The following is a 19,485-nucleotide window of genomic DNA, read 5'->3' on the forward strand; positions in this document are numbered from 1 at the left end:
CGGATTTGATTCCCAGCACCCACAGAAGACTCAATGCACTCTCTGGCCTCTGCAGGCAATACACATAAATAGTGCACAGACATACATACAGGGAAAATATCCATACACACAGAAGTAAATAAATCTTTAAAAAGAAAAGAAACTCTAGATATTAAAGTGAAAAGTTAAATAGTAAAATGTGAGTGTGGTTAGAAAACTGCTCCAAGGAATGGGTAGTTTTCGTCAGTGTGCTCTCTTTCTCTGTTTCTGTCTCTCTGTCTCTGCCCTTCTCCCTGCCTACCCCCACAGTCCTTCTACTTGCTGAGTGAATGCTCCATCTCTGAGCTCTATCCCTCAGCCTGATACAGAGTTTTAAAGACGTTGAGGGTTCTAAGCATGATGGCACTGCCTGTAACCCTGGCACTCAGGAGAGAAACGAGAGAATGGCTAGTTGAAGGTCAGCCTGAATTTCATAGTGAGACTTTGCCTCTAAAACACATAAACAAAAACAAAGTGTGGAATTCAAGGAGAAAGAGTACCAAGCCCTCTTTAGCCATTTACATAGTATGTACCAGGTGTCTGTCTGTCCATCTGTATCCATCTACCCATCTGTCTGTCTCTTCCTCTCTCTCCCTCTCTCTGCACCCCCTGAACTCCCCCCCCCCCAGTGTGTGTGTGTGTGTGTGTGTGTGTGTGTGTGTGTGTGTGTGTGTGTTGCCTATGTATCTATTTTGGGTGGGTCAGAAAGGAGGAGAGACTGAGGTGACAGAACAAGAGAAGTCAGCCACCCACTCCAGCAGCTGTCTAATATCTGCATGTCACACAGAAGGGGAAAAAAACAGCTAGTGTCACAAATTTTGAAAGTGTCTGATGTTATAGAACTACATTTTTACTCATTGGTGGGCACAACCTGTGCTAATAACTCTTCTGGATTTATTCTTGGTGATTTAGTCATCTAATAAATATTTATCAATTCCCTATCCTTTGGGTACTTAGGATCTAGAAGGAGTGTGTGTGTGTGTGTGTGTGTGTCTCTGTCTCTGTCTCTGTCTCTGTCTCTGTCTGTGTTTTGCCAGGAATCAAAGGCATGAGCTAGGGAATGGTTGATCACTGAGCTACATTCCCAGCCCCCAAAGGAACCTACATCCATGAAGACTATAAGCAAATAGGGCAGGCAGACATGATAACTACTCGAATTCATCATTATAAACAGTGAAGGAATATCTATTGAACTAAGAGAGGCATAATCTGGGCGTGTTCTACTATGGAAGCTCTGCAGATAAAATCACTTTGCCGCCTGGCAGTGGTGGCGCACGCCTTTAATCCCAGCACTCGGGAGGCAGAGGCAGGCAGATTTCTGAGTTCTGGGACAGCCTGGCCTACAGAGTGAGTTCCAGGACAGCCAGGGCTACACAGAGAAACCCTGTCTCAAAAAAACAAAAACAAAAACAAAAAAAAAACCCCAAACTCAAAAAACAACAAACAAACAAATCCACTTTGCCACCAAGCCTGGTGACCTGGATCCAAGCTCTGGGGGGTCCACATAGCATGCTCTGGAACACACACACACACACACACACACACACACACACACACCTAAATAAGTGAAAATTTTGAAAATATTCAATAAGAGATGGGGACCTCCTCGGGTTTGGAATCAAAGCCATGCAATAGAGATGAGGTGTCCTTTGAGCCATAGTATTAGGCCAAACTGACTTTAGGATGAGGTGTAGAATCCTTGGATATGAGATGGCAACCTCAAACACTTGAGACCCCTGGATGAAAGAAACTTGGATTGATGTCAATGTCCACTCTGGAAGCTTTTATAGTCTAAGTTGGGGAGCAAGCAACTGCGGCTGCTAGCCAGGGGTCAGTGAGTGACTCTAGAAATTAGTCACACAGAAAAGCTTTTGCCCACCTCCAGCTGAATCCAGGAGGTGAGAGTTCCAGAACTATGGTGAATGAAAGAACAGACTGCTTCTGGCAGGTCCCTGAACCCCTGCAAAAGCCTATGCAAAGGTAGTAAAGGACTCCACTGGGGTATCCTCCCATGTTCACTAGAAGATAAAGAGCTTCCTCTTTCCATGAGAGGATTAATTGATGGTATGTGTAACTTGGGCCACAGCTAAATGATGGAATCGGGGAATAGCAAATAACTTGTGTCCCTATGTAGGGCTTGAATGTTGGCAGTTTAAGCAGTAAGCCTTGTGTTAGAAGTACAGGACCTATATAGATAAGTGTGTTCTTTGTGCTGACACAGGACTTCTTGTGTGTAGTTTAGATGTGCTAGTAGGCCCTTTGTGGTTTTTACCCAGGTGAGGCTCAGGGGTTGGAAGGTAACATATGTTTTTGACAAAAAAAATGTGATCTGGTATCACAAAAACCAGATGTAAATAGAGGTAAGCGGCAAAGGCAGTCTGCTGTCCAAGAAGCAGAAGAAACGGGTTCTTGGAATGCTTCTGCACGAAGACAGAAATCGACAGAATTACAGTTCTCCCGGGACACTGAGGCAGAAGGATAACTAGTTTGATCCCAGCACAGGCTTCGAAGTGACTTCAAGGCCAGGTTGTGGCTACACAGTGAGTCCATTTCCAAAAGAAAAACATTCTAATTTTCCATAACCCACCCATTAGTTTTTATCGAATTAAACTCCTTAATACCGGACATTCTGAAAAGAAATCTATTTAGTGGGTATTTGGATCAAACCCAACAGTGAGAAAAGAGACCACTGTCTTCCAAACTTCCCATTTTCAGGCAGCAGGCTTGCAACATGGCCTTCCATCCGCATCTGTTATCAGGCAGGAGCTGCACAGGGTAAGACTGGGTCCCAAAGCATCTCATACATAGTCAAGATGGGAACCTCCAAAGCCCCACTAGGTGTGTCCACCATGACACACTGCTTCCTTTTGATTCTCCTACCCTAAAGCTACCTCATTCCATGTGGGGGAACTATTCAACTTAGGGAAGCAAGGTTTATTATGAACGATGAGAAGCCAACACACTTTGCTGATAAGACTCAAGTGATCAAGACAAAATTCCCTCTCCCTTACTGTACTTTAAACCAAATGTTAGCTCATCTGTAGGGTGTCATTTTCTCAAGGAAGTTGAACAAGCTAGTTTTCACTTTTCCAAACTTTATAATTAGGTCATATCGGTTATCCAACAAAGACATCTAGAATAGAAAAAAAATCTAATCTTGTAAGTTTGTGCTTGCTTCCTAGATAACAAATGAGTTCAAGTGCATTCAGGATAGCATGACTATAGACTGCTTTCAGTATCACATATCTGTTATTTAGAATAAGTCCTAACAAAGATACCACATGCTTTTCCGACTTTTAATGTGAAGAAAACTGGCTGTGTTTTCCTAAAACTTCAAGTCTAAATGACAATCATAAGAATTATACGTATTATAGGTATTTTGTCTGCATATATGTGTCTGTGTACCATGTGAGTGAGTACCTGGTGCCCTACAAATCAGAAGAGGGTGTCGGGTCCCTTGGAATTGGAGTTACACATGCTTGTGCGATGCCATGTGGATTCTGGGAATCAAACCTGACACATCTCAAAGAGTAGTCAGTGATCTCAGTGGCTGAGGCCTCTCTCCAGCTCATATGGTAAGTTTTCTTCTGTTGTTGTTGTTTTGTTTTTTTTTTCAGTCACTGTATAGCCCTGGCTAGCTCAAGATCAGTGGTTCCCAACCTTCCTAATGCTGCAAACTTCTAATACAGTTAGTTCTTCATGTTGTGGTGATCCCAACCATAATTTAAAAAGTTCTTAAATTCTCAAAGAGTAAATGAAAATATTTTATATTTTACACACACACACACACACACACACACACACACACACACACACACATATATATATATATATATATATATATATATATATATATGGAGACACACACATGGCACGGGTTGGGGAGACTGAATCAGAAACTTCAAGCATACTACATAGTTTTTGTCAACATGACACAGCCAGGGTCACTGGTAAGAGAACTTAGAGATGCCTCCATCAGATTGGATGGGAGGCAAATCTGGAGGAATTTCCTTGATGGATAATTAATATTGGAGGTGGTATACTGGGATGGTGCCATCCTGGGCAGGTGGTCCTGGGAGATATAAGAAAGCAGACTGAATTAGTCATGGGGAGCAAGCCAGTAAGCAGCATCCTTCTATGGCCTCTGCTTCAGTTCCAGTCCCCAGGTTCATGCCTAGATTTCCTGCCCTGGCCTCCCTCAATAAACTATAATTTGAGATACATAAACCAAAGTCAGCTCTCTCCTCCCCAAGTTGCTTTTAGTCATCATGGTTATCACAGCAATAGAAATCCAACTAAGATACCAAGATAGTCTGTGTTTTAACAAAACAAACCTTCCAAGTAGTTCTCACTTGCTGGCCTAAATAAATCCTAAATCATACAGCATTCGTGGATTACAAGACTAAATAGCCTAACGATATTAATTGTCTCAAATGTCTATCGATAGATGAATGAATAAGCAAGATATGGTAATTCATACAATCGAATATTATCCACATAGGTACACTCTGATTAGACTGTTAAGTGCAATGAGGCAGGCATAAAAAGACAAATAATGTGTGACTGCCCTCAAATGAGGTGTGAGAATTCATACAGAGAGGAGAAAGTGATGGTGTGTGAAGTGGTTCAGCAGCTTAAGATACCTGCTGCCAAGCCTGATGATCGAGTTCCGTCCCTCGTACCCACAGAGTAAAAGAAGAGAGCTGACTCCCACTAGTGGTCCTCTGTGGCATGTGCACCTCCCTGTCTACACACAAATAAACATGTACACACATGCCTGCACACGATAAGCAAACATATACACCTATATGCCTTTACACAATAACTTTACTTATTATTAATTTTATTTTATTGTTAATTGAAAAAGGAAAGGAAGTAGTTGCCAGTGTCTGGGGAAAACAGGGAATAGAAATAGGTTATTAAATAGACTCAGGCTCTCTGTTTTGCAGGAGAAAAGGTTTCTAAAGACTGGTTGCACAATATGAGTGTACTTCATAGCACCAAAATGCTGAAATTGTCAGCTTTAAGTTTTGTGTATTATACAATTAAATTTCATTTAAAGAGTATCAGTAAATTTTACTGTATGGATCATATTGGATACTGACTCAAATATACAGAGGTCTAGAACCAAAACCAGTTGTAAATTTCAGAAAAAAAAAAGCTGAGGGTAATTGCATACTTAATGATATTAAATTATTATTGCCTGGTTTTTAGTTCTTATTTTAAGGATTTATTATTTATTCATGCGTATGTGTGAGTCTCTGTGTGTGGGGGTGCTCATACGGGTTGGATGAAGCCGTTGGATCCTATGGAGTTGGGGTGCTGACATCTAAACTTTGATCCTTTGGAAGACCTGCCAGTGCTCATAACCACCGAGCCGTCTCTCCAGCCCTCGTCTAGTTTTTTTTTTTTTTTTTTTTTTTGGTGTAACATAATGTCTTGTTTGAAACCTTAGCTTTTATAGATAAATACAAAGATGAAAATGCTTAATGGATAGAGCTTGGCTTAATGTGCTCAGTGGATAGGGACATAGATAAAGCTGGTTGTGAGTTGATAGGAGCTGAAGCTGGTTTATGGCTTTCTTTCTCCTCAACACACCCAATACATGTGTGTATTATATACATATTACTATATGTACTACACAGCCCACATAATAAAATGGATTAATAGATAAAACTTAATATCATTATACTAGGCTGACAAGTGGGAGTAACAGAGAACCGTGTGTGTGTGTATGCGTGTGTATATATAATATACATATATAACTCAGATATATAATTCTATTTTGCTTGAATATGAGTGGCATCTAACTTCTAAAAATTTTTGGTTTTACATGTTTATACTGCATGTATGTCTATGTACCACATGCATGCTTGATGCCAGCAGAGATCAGAAGAGGGTGTTGGATCCCCTACAACTGGAGTTACTGCCAGTTGGGGGCTGGGATTCGAACCAGGGTTCTTTAGAAGAGCAGCCAGTGCCCTTAACCACTGAGCCATCTCTCCAGCTCCTGACTTTTATCTTTACTGTTAGCTACACAAAGAGCAAAGACACTACTACTTTGATGTCTATTCCTAGCTCACAATGACATGCTTGCTGGGTGGTAGTTGGTGTTTATCTTTAATATTAAATATTCAGATAGCAAAGACACTACATTTGTGTCCATTTATTCTCAGCTCACAATGGCATGCCCGCTTTCAACCTTGTCTTGTAAAGCTGTTTCCTTCTGTCAGACACCCTGGACATAAATATCTACTCGCACTTAAATTGCTCAGAAGCCAGAGTCAATAGCGGTGTACACCGTGGCACCATCAGTTCCTGTACCTGGTCCAGAAATAACACTGGGAAATGGGTTGCTAATGTACACGTCTGTCTGCTGAAAGATGTCCTGTAAGTCACAAGGTGTCAAGAACCTTTGGCCTGATCATTGCTCTGCACACAGGACAGCAGTGGAGACGCGGAGGCTGAGTGCGAGGTTAAATTTACCCATGAAGGAAACAGCCAGGCCATGTTTATGAGCTGATAGGAAACTGAAGAGTGAGCCCATCAGCACGCTGCTTCACACGATTGTCCCTGAGCTGTTGCTGAAGAACAATTAGCTGTTTCCTGCCATTTATTTCTAACCTTCACATGTACGGTTTGAAGTAGGGCATGGGGAGGGATATTCGATTCTTTGGTTTTGTTTTCTTTTCCCCAAGACAGGGTTTTTCTGTGTAGCCCTGGCTGTCCTGGAACTCGTTCTGGAGACCAGGCTGGCCTCAAACTCAAGAGATCCATCTGTCTCTGCTTTGCAAAAGCTAGGATTAAAGGCATGTGTCACCATACCCAGCTGAGTAATTCTTAAAATGTATATTTGCTCAAACTTATTCACACAGATGATGATGTTTAAAAATAAGGAAACTGGGCTGAAGACAGAGCTCAGTTAGTTGGTAGAGTGCTTGCCCAGCAAACCTAGAGGCCTGGGTTCAGTCCCAGCACCTCAGGCACCTGGCATGGCGCTTCTCACCTGTGACCCCAGCACCAAGGTAGTTCAAAGCCATTCCCATATATATTGTCAGCTTGAGGGGCCATGTGGGTCTAAATGAAATACTCAGAATAAACAAACGAATACATACATAAACAAACTCATGAGAATATAACCATAGCCCTACTTAAAATGTATTTTCAGTCTGACGAGATGGCTCCGGTTCAGAGCCTGTATGCTCTTGCAGAAGACCCAAGTTCAGTTCCCAGCACCCAGGTCAAAGCTCACAACCAGCTGTAATTCTAAAACTAGGGATCTGATGCCTCTGGCTGGCACAGGCCTCTTCTCTTTTGCTCCCCTTCCGTTCCCCTCCCCTCTCCTGCCTCTCTCTTCCCCTTAAGAATAATTTTTTTAAAAAATAAATTAAAAACGTTTTCTCTCCCTCTCAAACATCTGTCTTTGGTCCTGGCCCTCAGCCTCTGCTAGGAAATCCTTCCTGGCCCGTGATTTACAGAAGCACAATAGGGTTCTGAGTCCAGTGAATTCACTATTCACCCGAAGCATACTGAAAGATTGTGGAAGTACTCCCTTCTGTTTCTTCAGGGAAAATGCTCAACTCAGGTTAAGCCACGCAATGGCGGCACACAACAAATAAAGGACAGTGGTGCTGAGTTCAAGTCATGGTTTGCAATCAAAGTAGCTGAGTGCTCAGCTAACAAGCCCTCAACCCACCGGGGCGCCACACTCTTCCTTCTGCATTGAGACGCTTCCGGCAGATAATCTTTAGGATAGCTTCCAATTCTAGGATCTTTTAACCTAGCTCATGTGTGTGAGAACTGGTATGACTTATGACTCGAGATATACAGATACTCCAGAAGCCAACATCCTTCAGCACAGATGTATTTTGTCTTCTTTTTTTTTTTTTCTTTTTTTACTTACTTTAAGTTTAAAACACTAGCAGCCAGTGCAAGACATGATCAAGAGTAGGAGACGGGACAAGGGAAACAAGCCAGCGCCTTCTTTTTTCACCTACAAAAAAAACGGAGCGCTTTCTAGAATTTCTTTTTAAATGCCCAAATGCCTGGTTAAATGTCAACTAAACTCTCTCAGGAATTTCAAGCCGCTGAGTTTGTGAAGCTCATCAAGTTGTTCCTAAGTGAATCCAGAGAGTAGCCTTATTTGATGTTGGCACCACAGCATTTGGGGAATAAGTCAGTCTCAGGACTCTGAACTTGTAGTCAGACAACTCCAAGCCTCAATGCACTCTGAGAAGTCTCAGGCGCAATTTCCTTTGTATGGAGTGGGGGTGGGGGTGGGGGAGTATGTGTCTCTCCCACAAGGTTATTGTGAAGATGCTTAAAAGACAAAACAAAACAGGATAACACCACACACGCTTACTTCATAACAGGAAGCTAATGCTGCCGTCTTGAGTGAGTGTTTGCTGCTGCTATTGGGGGAGGGGCTGAGGCAGGGGAACCAGGAGTTTTAAGCTGCACAAATTTGAGGCCAGCCTGGGCTATATGAGACCCCATTTCATAAATAAAATAAGTAAATAAATGGCTGGAAGGTGGTGAAGGAAATATCTCAGGGGTTGAAATAGACTTAAGTATATATGGCAGCCAAAGTGGGTAAACCGTGACAACCCGATTTGAATCCCAGTTAACAAAAACCAACTATGAAAAGTCAGTTTTTAAGCCAAACGAGGAATATTGACTAAAGATTTAAGTATGAATTAGCTAATTTTTGTTCCTTATTTTTTGAAGATAGGAATAATATCATTGTATTTTAAAAAGCTTGTGTATGGAATTACATGTGAATGAAATAATATTTTAGAATAACAAAGCAGATGACTATGGAAGTCTTCAGAAAATGAGAAACAGCAGAATATCATTTCATACAGTTAAGTGGCAAGATAATGAGAATTCTAGAATTGTGTTTTCTTCTGTGTCTATGTTTGAATGTTTTTCTAACAAAAAGAAACAAGTATCTTTATCTTTAAAAAGCAAAAAAGAAGTGATTAGTAGATAAAAGACACTTTCTTTTTCCAGACTGCCCCTGCTGTGTGCTCTGCCTTGCCCTGAATCCAGATGAGAGAGCACTGTATAGTCAGAACCATTTGCTTAAGTTCCCCAGTTCCTGGCAGCAATGGGGGTGAGATGTCAGGAGGCTGCATGGCTCAGGGACATTCGTGACACTGAAAACTGGGTTTTGAAATTCTTGCCAAGAGATCAGAAACTTGTAGCAATCTTTGCAGGAAGCTGAAGACTTCTGTAGAAAAACAACTTTATGTTTCTGAATACTGATGCTTTAAGAGCTATCAGCCCATGGGGTCATAAAGGCTCCAGCTACTGTTTCAAGAGGACTCTGCTGATAAAATCACCAGCATGAAGCTGGGGAAGTTTATGATTATTATCGGGTATCTTTATATGAACTTGGTTGTGGTTTTATATCTGACCTCTATCTGTGACTTTTTCCATTCTGGTTTAAATTCTCCTTGTTTGCAATGCCTTGCCCTTGGTGATCAACTAGAGCTAGCACTCCCTGTCTTTGACCCAACTCCCTGTACCTAGAGTTGATGTAGTTTAGGAAAGACCTTAGAAAAGATTGTGTGTGTGTGTGTGTGTGTGTGTGTGTGTGTATTAAGATAGGGTCTCCTATGTAGTTAAGAATAGTCTTGAACTTACCATCCTCTGCCTCCTACTGGGATTACAGGTATGCACCACATTGCTCAATCTACACACTCTGCCATTGGAGGAGCATCCTCAGTCCTTCCAGACAAACTTCTGATTTTGTGGATTTGGTTTTGTCTGGTATATATTTTATCAGTTACTCTTGTCTTCTGTTGGTTTCTGTTAACCAAACTTTGGTAGGTAGAACAGCCTGGTGCTTGCAGGAGCTGTCATAACCATCTCTCTTTCCAAGTATTAGGGCAGGATGGGGGCTCTTAAACCAGATTCATAGTCCTTGTAGTCATAGGCTGGTTCCAAAATGAGTAGGAATAGCATCAAAATCAGTAGTCTGTCAGTCTACCAACACCAAATAACCCACCAACATGTAACATAATAAATGCTGATTCGATCTTAGAGAAGGGTGATCTCGAGCACTCTCCATAATCTACATCTCTTCTTGCACTGAAGCAATTACCCACAAAGACAGCTAAGCATATTATTCTTGTTTCAAGACCTTGGAGAGAGAGAATTTGTAAACTCCTTCAGGCAGAGCTTAGTGCGTGTGATCTCCACACATGGGTGCTTACTGCATGTTACTTATTGACCACCAAAAGACTGAATTTTCTGGGTCATCTGGTAGAGAATATTTTACTCTAGGAAGCGCTGGCTTTTCAAAGGTTAGTACCTGGGCTGAGAGATGCTCACTGGTTTGGATCTCTTGCTACTCTTGTAGTGGATTCAGGTTCAGTTCTCAGCACCTATGTAGTGGCTTACAACCATCAATAACCGGGGTTCTAACCCTCTCTTCTGGATAACACAGGCATCAGACATCCATGTGATGCACAGACGTACATGCAGGCAAACACATATACACATATACACAAAATAGTATCTGAGACACAGGACATAATAAAATTATTTCTTGGAATGGATAAGTGAGAAAAGGCGCTTCTCCATTGAGTCTGCACTATGTACAGCCAGTTAGCATGCTAAATGAGTGGGCTTTCAAGCAAGCGAGTGAGCCTTCTCACAGAAAACCATCTCTGGGAGGACCTTCACTTGTGAACTGGCCTGACCTTCAATACACTCTGCCATTTTTCCCCCTCCTCCAAGGTGATTCAAACAACCACATTCAAGAAATCCCACATTAGAAGGAATGTGAACTTCAAACATTGAAATTAGTAGCAGATTTCTTCTACTGTGTGCACTAAAAACAGAATGTTGGTCTTGCTTAATATGGCAACATGACTGGTGCCAAGTCTGAGGTGTATGTGGCCATTCCAACCCCTAAATAAATTCTAAGACCAAAAGGAAACAAAAAAGCCCCAGAAGAAGGTTTAATTTGTAACAGCTTCTGAAGTCTACACAAGGAAGCCAGTCTCAACCCCCCTACCCCCACCCTGCAACCCTGACAGAGAGGTCTCACATGGCCCGGACTGGCTTCAAACTTACTAGGTAGCCATGATGACCTTGAACTTCTGATCCTCCTCCCTCTACCTCCCGAGTGCTGAGATTACAGCGCGATGCCACACCTGGTTTAGGAGGTACCAGGGAATTGAACCTAGGGCTTCTTGAATGCTAGGCAAGCACTCTACCAACTAAGCTACACACCCTTCCCCAAATGAAGCCAATTTCTTAAAAGGCGACTACACAGAGCTATGTTAAGAACTTAAGCAAAACTCACTGGGTAAATATTACATATGTATTGTGTGCCAGCTGTCATTCTCAGAAGTGAGAACAAGAATAAAGTTTCAGGTTGTATTTAAAGTCACGTTTTACTCAAAGAGACGCACAATAAGCAAATAAAACGATGTGTGTATAATAAATATTTCAGGTGGCAGTCAGGATCACAGAGAAAAAGGGACACAGTATGGTCAGGACTAGGAAGGCCTCAGGAGATTTAGAGAAGACTATAGCTACAGGCCCAAGAACGCCTGGGTATGAGTGCCATCAGATTCACAGTGCAGCAAGATGGCAAAATAGCTCGGTTTGGGTTGTTGAACAGCCTGTATGGGGAGAGGAAAAAAGCAAGAGCTCTATGTCCTTTGCTTAGTGGACATAAGCTATGTCTGCCATGTGATCTATAGAGAACCCAAAGTTCTAGGACCCCTACTCCCCATGAGAAATTAAGGGAGTTGGCATAAAGCTTGTCTTCCCATTCTTAGCTTGTCTGGTCCCTGCTTTTGCACTACCTACTTTAGAAATCTGGGGGATGACTAAGAGAATACAGTTTGCCTCGGGAACTGAATCCAGGGTCTTACTTGCTAAGCATATATACTACCACAGAACCACACCCCTAAGACTGTTCTAGGAATCTTGAGACAAGGCCAAGTCCTGGTGCTCATTTGTGCCCATCTTCTAACTTGAAGCTGTCTTTGTGGTCTGGCCAAGATCAGGCAAAGTAAGAACACGGTGCAAATAGAATTTTCCGCTGTTGCCAGTGGAAGTGCGAGTCTGTTCAGAAAAGGTGATCAGAGGCTGGACGTGGTGGCACAATCTTGCCAGGCAAGATTTCTGTGAGTTCTGGGCTATCCCCAAAATCCCAGGGTAGTCTGAGTTATATATTAGACCTGGTGTCTTAGTTAAGATTTTGCTGTTGTGAACAGACACTATGACCAAGGCAACTCTATAAGGCCAAAATGTAATTGGGGCTGGCTTACAGGTTCAGAGGTTCAGTCCACTATCATCAAGGTGGGAGCATGGCAGCATCCAGGCAGGCATGGCACAGGAAGAGCTGAGAGTTCAACGTCTTGTTCCAAAGGCAAACAGGACTGGCTCCCATGTGGTTAGAAGGAGGGTCTCATTGCCCACCCCAACAGTGACACACTTTGTCCAACAAGGACATACTTCCTAATGATGCCACTCCCTGGGTCAAGCATATTCAAACCACCATACCCTGTTTCAAAATAATAGTAGAAGAATAGAGAAAAAGTTTATCACATGAGTTTATCACGGAGGCTCTGAGGCAGGAATGGTCTTGGTATGTTCACAAGAAAGTAAGGCAGCCATGTGATGGGAGAAGGGCGGCAGATGGTGCAGGAGACTACAGGAGGTGCCAGATTAAATATGGTCCTATCTCAAATGCCATAAGGACTTTGGCCTTTATGTTCAACAAAAATACTAGGATTTGATCAAAGGAGTGACATGACATTGTTTCCATTTAGAAAGTTCACTCATGGAATCCTGCACTGGTCTTAGCAAGAAAGGATGGATGGTGGCATTGGCACGTTAGCAGAAGAGGATGGATGGTGGCACTGATGTGCTAGCAGAAGAGTAAGCTTTGGACATCTGCAGTTTGAAGGTAGAGTGCACAGGACTTGCTGATAGGGCAGATGCGAAGCCTATGAAAAACCATCCAGACTAATGGAAAAGGGAGTTGAAGAAATCCCAGGAAAGCTAGCAAGGTGGGGAGTGGGGTTGGAATAAATTTGGCATGCCAAGCCAGATAAAGCCTATTAGACAAGCAAGATGAGATTTGAAGAGATTTGAAGAGATCATAGCTTATGATCTATAGGGGCGGGGGGGGGGGATGTAGATGATACGATATTTTAATTGCAGCTACTCAAAGGCACACATTGTATATATTTGACTAGGCCTTAACTCCAAGGTAATGGGGACCATATCTATAAGTTGGTCTTAGTGTTTGTGACTGTGAACCTAATATTTCTTGGGAACTGCTATAGGCTCCTGTGTTATTTATAATATATCAACCACTCCAAATAATAAGGCTTACAATAAAGGTGGTTTCACAGTGAAATTGTTACAGATTTAAAAATTCTATTCAATTTTGGGGATTTTGTTGTTGGTGTTGTTTTTATTTTTGAGACCATGTCTCACGATTATAGTTCTGGCTGGCCTGGAACTTATCATGTAGACCACCCTGGCCTTGAACTCACAGAGATCCATCTGTCTCTGCCTACTGAGTACTGGGATTAAAGGTGTATGCCATCATACCCAACTCATAACAGACTTTTAAAAACAAACTGTCCCCGAAGACTTATATGTGAATGTTCACAATAACTATCTTCCTACAAGGCTGTTCCAAATTGGAACAACCATGACTCTATGATATAGTCATGACAAAGAAATCGTGGTACCCACAAAGGCGGAATACTCAGCACATGAAAAGGCACCACTCCACATTACTGTACTGGATAGAGCACTGGATGGAGAAGGGGCCAGGAAAAAAGATCTCACGGTACATGTGCCTGCATGACTCCAATCTAACAGAACCCAGGACCAGCCTGACATGTTCTGTGGCTATAGAAACCACAAAGTCGCTGCAGCAGAAGAGGAGACACGGAGTAGAAATGGGAACAAGGGAATTTTCTGGAATGATGAAAACGTTCTGACCGTGAACATGGATTATGAAACTGTCAAGTTTTTATTGAATACTTATAATGTGCTTTTACTGCATACAAATTACATCAAAATACACAAAATATGTGAACCCTGGTGAAAATGATCTATGTTGAAATGCTAGGCTAAAAATACCTTGTCTAAATTAGGAACAAACTCAGTGTTGGGTTTCCCATCCACCAAAGCAAAAGGGGAGGCGATCATCCAGCTACTTCTGCTGCTGATCTCGCATGCATTGGAGAAGGCGAAAACTGTCAGTTCTGGTAAAATTACAGGTAAGAGTATTGGGGAAGAAACAAGCACTTTTGTAAGTTGAAGAACGTTTCTTGGCTGGTGTTGTATCTATCAATCTTCAACGCAACAGGAGAGTATCACACCATTGTTCAATGAAGGCCTTCCTTTGAGGAACACAGACAGGAATTTAAGACAGAGGGTTTTTGGAGTACGACTAGCTACAGAGATCATCTAGAGCCATCTGTATGGCTTAGGAGTCTCAGACTACACAGGCTTCCTCCCTCTCTGGAGGTCGCGGAGTTTGCGATAGGAGTTGAGAATTCGGTAATTAGGGGCTCAAGTGTAAGGCTCTCTGGAACTGTTTAAAGCTAGGAAACTGAGTTTTAGCTCCTGAACCTGCACTTTGCTAATTACAGGTGTTAAGGAATGTTCTAAAAGCTTGCCATATTTATACCCAAGGGGAAAGAAAACATGCCTCCTTCTACTTACAGGACTTAATGGATACCTTTCTCCCTGGCATTCTGAAAGCTCTTCTGGGTCTCTCTCAAGCTCTGCAGCAGACACATACAGGAGATTAAGATGGGGCTGACATTGGGCAGCGGGACTCTTCAGTGTTCAAGTTCTTGAAATCACTGGGCTTTGTAACATCAATATCCTTTTGACTGACTGTGGAAGATCATGACTCCACACATCATCTTTGTGAACCACGGAGACATAACTTTGTCTGAAACATCTGCAGACAGATAGATATTCTCAGCCATCCACTGCAGCCAGAGAAAAACCTTAACAGGTCCCCAGTGAACATTTTAATTAGAACAAGACTTCAGTCATTGTGTCATAAACCTGGGGGACAGACAAGAGAAATATCCTTGCCAGCTGAGTTGACCCACAAGATGTGGGTTCCTATGTTCATTTGACAAACACTTAACTGCTCCCCAGCAGAGCTATGATGGGCAATTTTGGCAGGGCACGAGTCTGCTTTACAGGACTCCCTGCTGTTAAGATTGTTTCCCAGGGTCAGTGGGAAGGAAGGCTCTGTGGGTAAAGGAAGGTTCCGTGGGTAAAGGTGCATGTTCCCAGGCCTGTAACCCGAGTTTGATGCCCAGGACCCACATTATGGAGGGGGAGCACTCCAGCAAGTTGTCCTCTGATCTTTTTGTTTGTTTTTGTTTAAAGATTTATTTATTATATGTAAGTACACTGTAGCTGTCTTCAGACACCCTAGAAGAGAGGGTCAGATCTCATTACGGATGGTTGTGAGCCACCATGTGGTTGCTGGGATTTGAACTCAGGACCTTCAAAAGAGCAGTCAGTGCTCTTAACCGCTGAGCCATCTCTCCAGCCCCTGTCCTCTGATCTTAAAACACCTGTAAGAAATCTAAAATAAATAAATAATAATAATAAAAGAATGCCAAAAAATGCTTTAGTTTTAGGGGCAACCATGGCATACTATTCCACTGAGTAGAGTTGTGCTTTATTTCTGCATTCAATGTGAAGGCCCACTGTGTGCCAAATACTGGAAGCCCTGTGGTCAGAAAGCTTTGCTTATGGTCTAATGAACACAGAAATAGGAGGTTAGAAGACAAACAGGATGGTATTGGTATATCTGGAGGATGAAGACTTGCCTATCTATGTTTCATTTCCACAGAACAGGGATGGGGCAGGGAGAGAAAACTGTCTCAGCCTGGACTGGCAGCTCATATTACAATGAAGTGATAGAGATGAGGACATGCAAAACAGAAAATGGCAGAACACACTAGTGGGGGCAGAATTTCAGGGCTCAGGAGATGGATTGTCCTACAGGCAGAGGAACCAACATCAGGACTTAAGGGGGCAACCTACATTTTCAGAAGTAGAATTAGGAAAATCACTTGGTGTGTGCACACTGGGGATTCAAGAAGGAATAATCCAGTCACCAAATAAGAGTTATGTGCCAGGCACTTTACTAAGATACTGGAAGCTAGGGGCCTGGAGTGGAGTGCATGTTATAGCATGTGCCTGTCAGGCATGAGGGGCAGCACCAACAAAACAGAAAAAAAGATACTGGCATCTTGGTGTTAATATATTAAAATGTTTATCATACGAAATGCCACAAAAGAAAACCGTGGTGCTAATGACACCCAGAGACAGGATGTTTACCACTAGTCCACAAAAGAAGGAAGGTGAACAAATCTCCAAGGTTGAAGTACATGCTACCTCAAGACAATGGTTTTGTGTAGCAATTTCCTTCGAGATAGAACCATTGTTCTTGGGCATAAGTTCCTTAAGAAGAGGGATATTAACAGGGACGTGAAACATCAGGGTGCTCTAAGGGGAGGGGAAACATTCCATCTTGCAGGGAAGTGCTTTAAACTCAAAAGTGAACAACTTACTAGCTTCAGGAAATCCCTGAAGCTGATCATATTCACTAGGCTCCTCCCTCTCCCAACATCTACAAGCATTTAGGGCTGCTAAGAAATACTCTCAGACCAGCCAAGTTACCTTAAAGGGATAAAGACTAGCTGAGCAGCCTGAAAGAGTCTCAGACTAACTAAGCCACCTGGAAAGGGCATTATTCATCCTGTAAGATAGCTGTAAGCTATATAGTGTCTCAGGTTCTCAGATTTTGTGAGCTATCACCCATGCCAGAGTAGGCTTTGGTGACACAGCTGTCTTGGAGTCATTTCTGCTCCTGTAAATAACTCCTCATATTACATTCTTGCATTCCTCCTTACATTCTTGTAAGAAACCCCAATAGAACTTCTTGGTTTAACAAGTAGGACTTTGGTGGTATCTTTACTTTGGTCTAGTGTCAGTTTCCTATCTGCAGTGAGTAGACATTTGTTTCTATCTCCCCAGGAAGAATGCCACACAACAGGAGGGGAAGAGATGGGAAACAGCTTCAGGGGAGAAGAACATTTACCAAGAAACCATAAGGCACCTTGTGGCAGGGTGGGTGCTCGGGGCAAGGAGAGTTTGATATGTGGCTAGAGTATGGACTGAGACTCGGTTGTGCTGACTTTCACTATGGGAACCAGAGGCTGAGACAATGCTTTAAACAAGGGCAGGTACAATGTTAGCAATGTTAAATTCATGACTTAAAGATTACTTTGTTAAAAAAAAAAAAAAAAAGGATTCCAATAGCATGTGTGTTGAAGTGGGCTGAGCCACAGCTTCAGTTGCTTGGGAAGTTCTTTGGTGATGGAGAATTCGGTGACTATCCGAGGATGAATTTTCTGGCTTGGCCTTTTTAAAGAGTAATCTTATATGGATATGACTATTTTGCCTGCATGGATGTATGTGTAGCAAGTATATGCAGTGCCCCAGCCCAGAAGAGGGTATTGGATCCTCTGGAAGTATGGTCCCCATAGCGGGTCAGACCATTGTGAACCACTATGTGGGTGCTGGGACCTGACACAGGTCCTCTGCAAGAGTATAGGCATGCTCACCTGCTGAGCCAGCTCTCCAGCCCCTAGCTTGGCCTTCGTATTTCCAGTTTGACAGTAGGATGTCACTAAGTCATCTAGAAGTTACGTCATACAGTAAAACTCTTAGCAGCCTCCTTTGAGGGCTGGGGCTGGGACTGGGGAGTGAGATTGTCGCACACAAGGTAGCACTCATCCTTAGTATTTCTCAACATTTTTTCTTAGTAAAAATATATTTCCTTGTAAAAGTTTGATAAATATAGAAATGCATGAAATTATGTATGTAATACAAGTAAAAAAGCCAGGGACTATCCAGCTTTGAGCCACTGTTCTGGATTCGTAGGTCGAGGGAACCCACTGTGAGTCACGTGCCAGTGGACACACAAACAACATCAGAAAACATTTCCACTCATGGCTTCAAAGCTCAGTAAGTAGTTAAAAACTCTTCAGGCGGTCTTACTGATGTTTTCAACATTACAGAAGCTTGAAGTGGTCAGCAGGGAGCAGACACTGAACTATGCCTTACTCAAATAAGCACTAACTACAAAGACCACGAGAGAAGAATGGTGGTAATATCTTGAGTAAAATAGCAAAGGGCTGTTGTCCTTTTTCTAAACAAGACATGCTGGAGTCCTTGCTCAGGAAACAAAGCCTCAAATACTTGAACGTGGCCAGAATCAGAGCCCAACACAGGACAATTTAGAGACACCTGGGATTCAAGTTCTACTCAGCGGAGTCTCAAAAATACTAAACTATTAAAGGTGCACCTACCAGAATCCTAAATTCAGCCAGCAACAGCTCCTAAGCATATTCAAAAGTAGAATCTGTACTGTTTCCGTCCAACAGTCCATTTGATTTTTGGTTGCATTATTAGACCATCTTTGAGTTTCTTTAAGCTGTAAACTCCTACTGCTGGCATTTGAGATAAATACCACTCAGATCACTCTGTGCTTCTCCCCTTCAGCCAATTTACTAAAATTGGTAGATTAAAAAATAGTCAGTCAGGAAACGCAGTGAAAAAAAATTACACGTTTAAAAGACAAACCCTCATTTACTTGCGCATCACAGGAGTGCTGGGGTTAAAAAACCAGTTTGAACTGCCAACAACTGTAGAGTTTATACAAAACACTTTCAGTCCCGGTTTAACCAGTCACCTCTTGAACCAGGGTCTCTCATTCCTCTGTCACAGATGAGCAATCAAAGTCCCAACCATTTGTGTTCTAACTTCTGTGCTCTTTCTCACCCAGAAGCAAACAGGATATGCTACAAAGAGGGCAGGCCTAGGCCCACCTTGAGCCTTCACGCACAGCCATTTAGGGTACCTCATGATCAGGACCGTATCATTCGGACCTGGCCACACCCAAAACTCCTGTTGAAATACTAACCTCCAAGGTTGTCAATGGCACTAGGGGAAGGGGCTTTTGTGTGGTCCGGTGGGTAGAGCCCACATGGTTGGAACCAATGTCCTTACAGCAGAGGGTCCAGAGAGAAGAGTGGGTGCTTCCTACTGATGGCCTTGATTTTGGACCTCCAACCTGCACAGTTGTAAGTATCAAATACCTGCTGTTGGTGAGCCACTCACAAGTCTGTATCTCACTACGGCATCCCACCTACAAAAAGAACTCGAGGTCCAGGAAGGACAGCAGCCCCCTTGCAAACTGGAAACCAGCGGCCCTTCACTCTCTAGCTTATTCAAGGCTCCATCACAGAACCTGAGATCAAATGGTACCTGCCAGAACCACAGCTAGGGATTCTCAAATTCCTGGGAGGGAGACACCTGGCCAAGTGTGGGTGAGAGCGCTTTCCCCCCCCCCCCCTTTCTGGCCTTAAAGATCTC

Source organism: Mus musculus, chromosome 14, assembly GCF_000001635.26.
Source record: "Mus musculus strain C57BL/6J chromosome 14, GRCm38.p6 C57BL/6J".
Lineage (NCBI taxonomy): Eukaryota > Metazoa > Chordata > Mammalia > Rodentia > Muridae > Mus > Mus musculus.